Source organism: Teleopsis dalmanni, chromosome 1 (assembly GCF_002237135.1).
Source record: "Teleopsis dalmanni isolate 2A chromosome 1, ASM223713v2, whole genome shotgun sequence".
Classification (NCBI taxonomy): domain Eukaryota; kingdom Metazoa; phylum Arthropoda; class Insecta; order Diptera; family Diopsidae; genus Teleopsis; species Teleopsis dalmanni.
In genome coordinates, this window is record NC_051846.1 from 89,326,571 (window position 1) to 89,334,112 (window position 7,542).

The following is a 7,542-nucleotide window of genomic DNA, read 5'->3' on the forward strand; positions in this document are numbered from 1 at the left end:
AATTGTCAGCAATTTTATTCTCATAATTCTTCATAAAAATATTGAATCACTATTTAATTCTTAGCCACATATAAATATTTACTTTTAACGTAAATTTTAATATTTTTTTTTACTTTCTCACCTAACGATAAACTACAATAAGTGTGCATTAATATTAATATTTGCGGTTTGACTCAGACGACTCATTATCTATGTCGTCTATAATTGGTCAAAATTCAATATACACTTTTCAAGAGAACGAATATATACGGTTAGGACCTTATATTGTATACAAAGTTTAAAATTAGCGTAACTAACTTAAGCACAAGTGTTAAATTCTTTTATTTAATTTTTCATTAAATATTTGTTCTGCGATAAAATGGAAAACACCTAATTTTCTTCTGAGAAACTTAATTATGAAAACCTTAAAATGAATCCCCATAAAATTTTGTTCTTTCAGAAGTCCCCATCAATTATATACTTTACTAACATATATGTATATTTTAATATATCATTGTGTAATTACTATAATTTTTATCAAGTTATTATTAATTGCACACCAAATAAAAGACCAAATTTACTAAATCTGCAATTGAATTGAATAAATTAATCACATGATTTTAAGTACCAAATGTTTTATATTTCACTATAGACTTCAACCGAAAAATTAATACCGGAGGAGATGAAGTATTTTGCATTTAAATGGAATTCAATTGCTTTTAATGTTGTGAATGCAAAGCACTTGTGGGAGAAGTATATTGCATAAAAATATATTTTAATATCCTTATTTTATGAAATTCCCTCACAGCAATTTGCAAGGAACTTCCTTTTATATATAGAATATTGTTATGTAAAATAAATGACTCCGTATGACTGCAGGATATCCAGCATACGACTTCGTATCAGAATGCAAATGTAGAATTCACAAAAGAAAATTGCAATCACTTTTATTGGTTAAAGGTTCAAACACTACCGTCGTTTCAATACAAAATTATGCATTTAAATGTAAATGTTGTAAAAATATGTAAATTGGTTGCAGTTTATCTACGCATGTTTCATTTCTAAGTGCATTTTAAATCATTTATCCCTTTTAAAAACGCGCTTTATAAAGCAACTTTGTTTTAACTGATAGACAACGTCATTCCATTTCCAATATACGAATCCATGTAGTAAATATCCTATACGTATTTATGGTATATCCTATGGAATAATATGGTATCAGGTCTATAATACAATGAAAACACAGAAGTGGTTAACAAAATAAAGCAAGTCAGACAAGTGATCTAATATTTAACATTGAGAAATTACAATAGAAGAAGTAACCAAATTTCAAACCCCTCAGTTGAAGTTATTGAGTATTAACATTAGAAATATTTCAAGACCGAAAACATCAAGTTATATATTTCATATAATTTTTACTGCATAATACAAAAAGTTAATAAAACAATGTTAAAAATAAATTATAAATTAACTTATAACAACTTATTGGCGTCGACAGCTAATTATACTCAAACAAATAATGGAATAACCCTGGAATAGTTTAGAGTTAATTCACTTGAGGATGTGAAGTCAAATTTAAAATAAAGAAAACTTTTGCTCCAATTTTTTCCGGGTTTGGGTTTCTCATGATGTCGTGCCAAGTGAATGTTTATAAATGTGACTAATTCTGCAACTAGCTTGGATATTTTTGGGGAAGCGGATTATTCTCTCAAAATAACTTGTGTGATGAACACGCATCAAGAAGCAGTTTTCAAGATAATTCTATTGAAGACGTTAATAAGAACGCCAGCAGTATCAATCAGGAGACGATAGCAGTAGCATTATCGAGAATTATAACAGCTCAGAGTTAGTCGGGAAGAAGTAGCTGGATTAGAAGTAGTACTTTCAAAGTTATAATTAGTTTAAGATACAGTTTATAAGCTAACACCAACCTTCAAATTAAACAAACATAGTATCTACAATTATGCTATGGAATCGATCACTAAAGAAACTTTTGATGACAGATTAAGCGCATATCATAGCTTGAAAAACAAATGCTCTGGAAACCATTCATATGGTGGAAATGCAGTACGAATTTCGGTTACGTGCTCATATGTAATGGGTGATATCATAGAAGTAATAATCAGGACTCTTATTGAAGCGCTTCAAGTCCTAGTGCGGCAATAAACCCAAAGAAGATCAAACTTTTGTTTCGTTGCAAAAACATTACATATTATACAATGAGTTCCCGAAATTGAATATCAAATATCTACGTTTTCTGGTATAATACTGGATTCAAGGCTTGAAATTACTAAAAACATGTAAGGAAATCTAACGTCACTTTCATTTCTGTAAAATAATATATGTAAAATGTGTGTAAAGGAATTAGGGTCCATAATTTTTGAATTGAAACAAGCAGAAACAGAAAATAGCATGCGAAGTTGTTTAACAGGCTGTAATATTCTCCTTATCAGCTCTAAACGTCATTTTCCAAGTGATGCCAATACATCAATACCGGTAAGTGCACCGATGTCTGAGTTTAGACTACAAGGAAGTGAATGATGGAAACAGACCTACAAAATATAGCTCCATTTAGACGCGTCAAACACATAACCTGGTAATAGACATGGACTATATATGATCTGAAAATGGATTTCCAAAAATTCTTTCTATATATCTATCGAAAGAGGAATATGAAGAGGAAAAATTGGAATACTGTCCCTTAAGTGTTGTTTTCATATATTCGTGAACTAATATTCATTTCAAGTTTTATTTAACTCCAGAAATTGGACATTGCGAAAGGTGATGCATCAAAATATCCCACTTATGGTGAGCCAATTTTTTGTTGCGTTTGAAAGATATTTAAGGTTAAATGATATTATAATAAAACAATATATTTTCACATAATCATTTCAGTCACGTTTTTACTTGTATTCTTCAACCCAGATAGTTTCTATCAGTAGAATAAAAGATTAATTTGGTAAGACGAAAGTATCTTATAACGGATAATACTCTTAAAATCCCACCAAGCATACTGCATCACGTTCCTAATCGTCAATGCCAGTTTAGAGACTATTTGTGGAGCTTCCCTTTTTTTTAATTTTCACTGTTTACACATAATATTATCGTATTTGATCTACTTTACTGCCATTTATTTTAGAAATGGTTTGATATAATTTTTTTATGCACTTTTTAAGTGATAAACCAGCGGAAGAAATTTAAAATTTCAAAACGTTATGAATAATATAAATTTTTTAAAATCTTATATTTTTTTTACCATTGTCGATGCAATTTTTAATCCAAAATAGAAGAAAGTTATGTAAATTTTCTACGAACTAAATTTGAAATACGAATAATTAACACTCTATTCAAGGAAAATCAGTTCGGATCGTTCAGTCTGAATGGTAGCTGTGAAAATAATCACCCGCTCCCAGTTATTTTGATAAATTGTTAATCTGTAGGCAATATTCCATTTATCTATCTCGATAAGTAAGACTAGTTATCATTAAATTAGATTGGTTTATAACAGGTAATCTGTACATAGGTCACATGAGCTACAAGTTAAATTATTATTATTAAATTATTATAGTAGTTCTAATATATTTGTTACTTTCATTATCAGTTAAATCAGTTTTAGACGCATATATATTTTGCAGTCGAATTTTGAAGTCCCATCGATAAACAATTTTATTTTTTAAAATAGTTTCGATATCCATCATGTATATTTACTTAATACATATAAAAAATGTTTTATCTGCCATGTATGCGTGAAAATTTTGAAATCTAGATTCACATTTAATTTATAATGACATTTAACTGAATGACATCCGCATTACCTTGTTTACGTGCGATATGAACTGCTCCGTAACGTAACAAATTTTCCGAGAGCACAATGAAGTGGCATCGAATGAAATATATACACAAGTACACATTTTAGAAATGCCATCACATATGAAAATAGTAGTTTTAACTGCAACGGAAGATTACAGATACTTCGTATTTTATTTGCAGTGCACTCATGCATTGCTGTGAACAAAGCTCAAGTTTGGGTTTCGAATTTAAAAAATCAACGAGCATAAATCTTTCCCAGAACTTTATTTATGCATTCGGTGGATACGTAAGGAAGTAAACTGGGTGAAGCGTACTTCGTCAAAGTCAAAGTCAGCTCCGCAAATTTACAAAATCATGGTACGATTTTCTTTCACAAAAAGTGATTCTAAGAACTTGTGGATTAAATACGAGGATGCAAATGTGTGTTGTATTGGATATACTTGACTCTAACCTCTAACCTAATCTCACGTCTGACAAAAAGAGAAAGCAAGAGAAATAAATTAGTCAAAATTAACTGTGATTGTTGACCTATATTTTGTTTTATAAAACCCTACAAACCTTTATTTCATTTGTTTAAAGGTTTTTATATTTTAAAAATCACTATTCGTTTCGATAGTTTCTATACCTTTAGTACAGCTAAATTTGTTTCGGTAACTACTAGTAGGTACAATAATTCCAATAGCTAATTGGAACTATGCACAAAACAAGTAATGGAATATATTTGCTAAAGGGACCCGAATAACGATATTAACAATAACCAGTGATTTTTTACTGAACTAGAAGAAACTGAGCGTAGTCAAAAGAATACAAGCAAGGAAGTGTACCAACAAGACGGGCACTTTGACACAGACAGTCATTCCTAATAGTTACACCCAGTGCGGTTGGTTACGTACCTTACTCTAAACAGTGTGAAATTAAAACATTTCATTGTTCAATGTTGCTACCAAAATGGTCATCTATACGTCCTACTTCGCCAAATGCAGCGACTTTATTTCGTCCTTAATAGTTGTGCGAAGTACTGTCACTCTATTGTCACTATATGATTACCCAAAGTACTGTAACTTTATTCCGTTTGTCATAATTGTGCCCTATATGGTTAACTTAATAGAGTGACAAATAGGGACACTTCTTTTGCGGAGTGTGCCCAGTACGGATATCGTCCTACTACCATGCTATTTTGAGTTACAATAAAAAAATTTTAACATATTTAAAACATAAGAATTAATTCTTTCTCATATTTTTGACTCAACTCAGGACAACAAAATTTTTGTACATCGATATCACTTAGCAAATACTTAAGAAAATATATCCGTTGAATTGTTGATTAAATTGAACTTTATTAATTGCTATTCGTTATTAATAGTAAACTCTTATGAGTTATTGATAGTATGAAAACATAATCTGCACATTGAAGATATAAAAATAATATCAGCACAAGTAAATAATTAAAATTATTTTGTAATACAACTTTAATCGAGGCATCTTAGTAATTATTAGGTTTTGTACCACGAGTAACGTTAATAAACCCTTTCATTTGAACAGTTCAAAAGCTTCAAAAGTTATTCAAAACTTTCAACGTTCAATCTAAGAAACTATGGACCCCTTTAATACAACACCCCTTTAACCCCTTTAACTTATCAAACGAAGCATCGAAAGCCACCGTGTGAGACATGAACCCACTAAACCACCTCTTTGGAATGGAAGTGGAAGATTGCACCCGCAGATGCAAAACCATTCCAGAATTAGGAGAGACAGAAAATAAGAGCTTAATATTTGTATACAAATTCCTCTAAGCTATGTTCTGTTCTTCACTTTCTTCCACATATTAGCGACATACTGATCTATATAAATTAACGAAAGAAATTCTAAATAATAGTCACAATTCAGCAGAGCTTTACGTGATTACGCATTACTTATCCTTTTAATGCTACAATTCCTTGCGTGAACTTCGGTGGATAAACTAAATATATTTTGAGCTTATGTAGTTAAAAATTTCTTTTCTAATACGCTATCAAAAACGTATTTCACTAAATGTATTTCCCATCTGTTATCCAAAGCTAGGCAGTAGCAGAAAAAGTGTATTATGTCTTTATATAGGGTAATGCATACTTAGCATTTCACGATCTCGGGGAGCTGCATATATATCCCATATTGTAGTGCGAGCTTGAGATTCAACATATGTTTGACCTTTGTTGTGGGAGCTTGGAAATCAATACTTATTCTTCTAGTAGTCGGTTTAACATATTAGAATAAGCTTATTAATATAGATACAAAAATAAGTTACAAAAATAAATTAATTAATGTGTTTCGGTTTCATTCCGGCACTAGAAGGAGCATTGTAAAGTCTCTTGTTTTCAAGACGAATATTTAGACATGTATCTGAATACAATATATAGATAGAACACTTATTTTTAAAAAGTGATTGATAAAGATACGTAAGACTTCAATTTAACGACGACTGTTAAAGTATTTTTTCATCATTTTTTATTTAAGGAAACCAGTATATTGTGGTTTGCAAATAAGGATCAGTACTATTACAGCTGAATCAACTAATTTTTTGCATAGAGACAGTGGCGCCGCTAGGCGTCAGCGATGTCGGCGAACCGCCGCGGACGGACTCGCGCCCGCAGGGGCCTCGCATAAGTTACCGACTTTTGGATTCTAAGCAACTTAATAAATATTTTGAACAATTTTGGTTTGATTAATGTCCCCCCCCCACTAACCATATTCGAAGTATTCCCAGGAATGTTTAATAATATGTAGTTTCGAACGAAAAGAAAGAAGCACAGTTAAATTGATTAAGACGTACTAGAAAAGTATGATGATCCAAGAGAGACTATCTCCATTGGAAATTCTATAAACTGAACAAAAAAATAGCAGTTGGCGCAAATTATGATATAATTTTAAAAAAAATTGAGGGAGGCTAAAAGTAGAAAAATTCATTTATTTTCATTTGTGTTTATTTTAATTTGATTAGCAATAAAACTTTCAATCATGCTTTGTCGTATTAGTGAATGTAACTTATTTACTTTTACAACTGGGTTAACAGGGGGCCTCGCAATTCTAATGTCACCGACGTCCAGAGTTGGTCTAACTCCGCCACTGCATAGAGATCTTTAATGTAAATCTTAACAGTTAAAACTGTTTCAAGTAATTCTTTGTATAATGATTTGGAATGGTATGTATCGCATCCATAAAACTGTTCCAAATAGTTCCTTGCATAAGGATTTAGAATGGAATGTATCGCATACATATAGCATTTCGCTTCAAAGGAAAATTTAAAATATTTGACTATGATATTACAGAAAAACATTTGCTGGCTACAACAAAACACTCTCTCTGAGCACACTGATAATTATAAATAATATGCAAGGAGTTGATAGTATAGTTGTTTACTGCAAACAGTATCTTGCTTGATGTCGTTTGAATTAAAAATGTATTTCCTTCAATTTTGCCTTGAAGACTACCTCAGAACAATAAAATTCTTCTTATGGGTTCAAGCAAAACTCGGTTCTATCCAGAAGACATCAGTTACATGTTTTTTATCAGACGATCACCAACTGTTAACACTGTTCAATATCAAATAGTTTTTAGGAAAACACATTTATGTTTTGATTCAGAAGACAGAATCTTTAATATTGAATCATTCTGGTTTTTTTGGTTTTTTTGGGGCTGCTACAGCTTCGCTCTTTATATATTGTCTTTCTTCTGACTTATAATATACATATAGCCATTAACCCATTTCGTACCTCC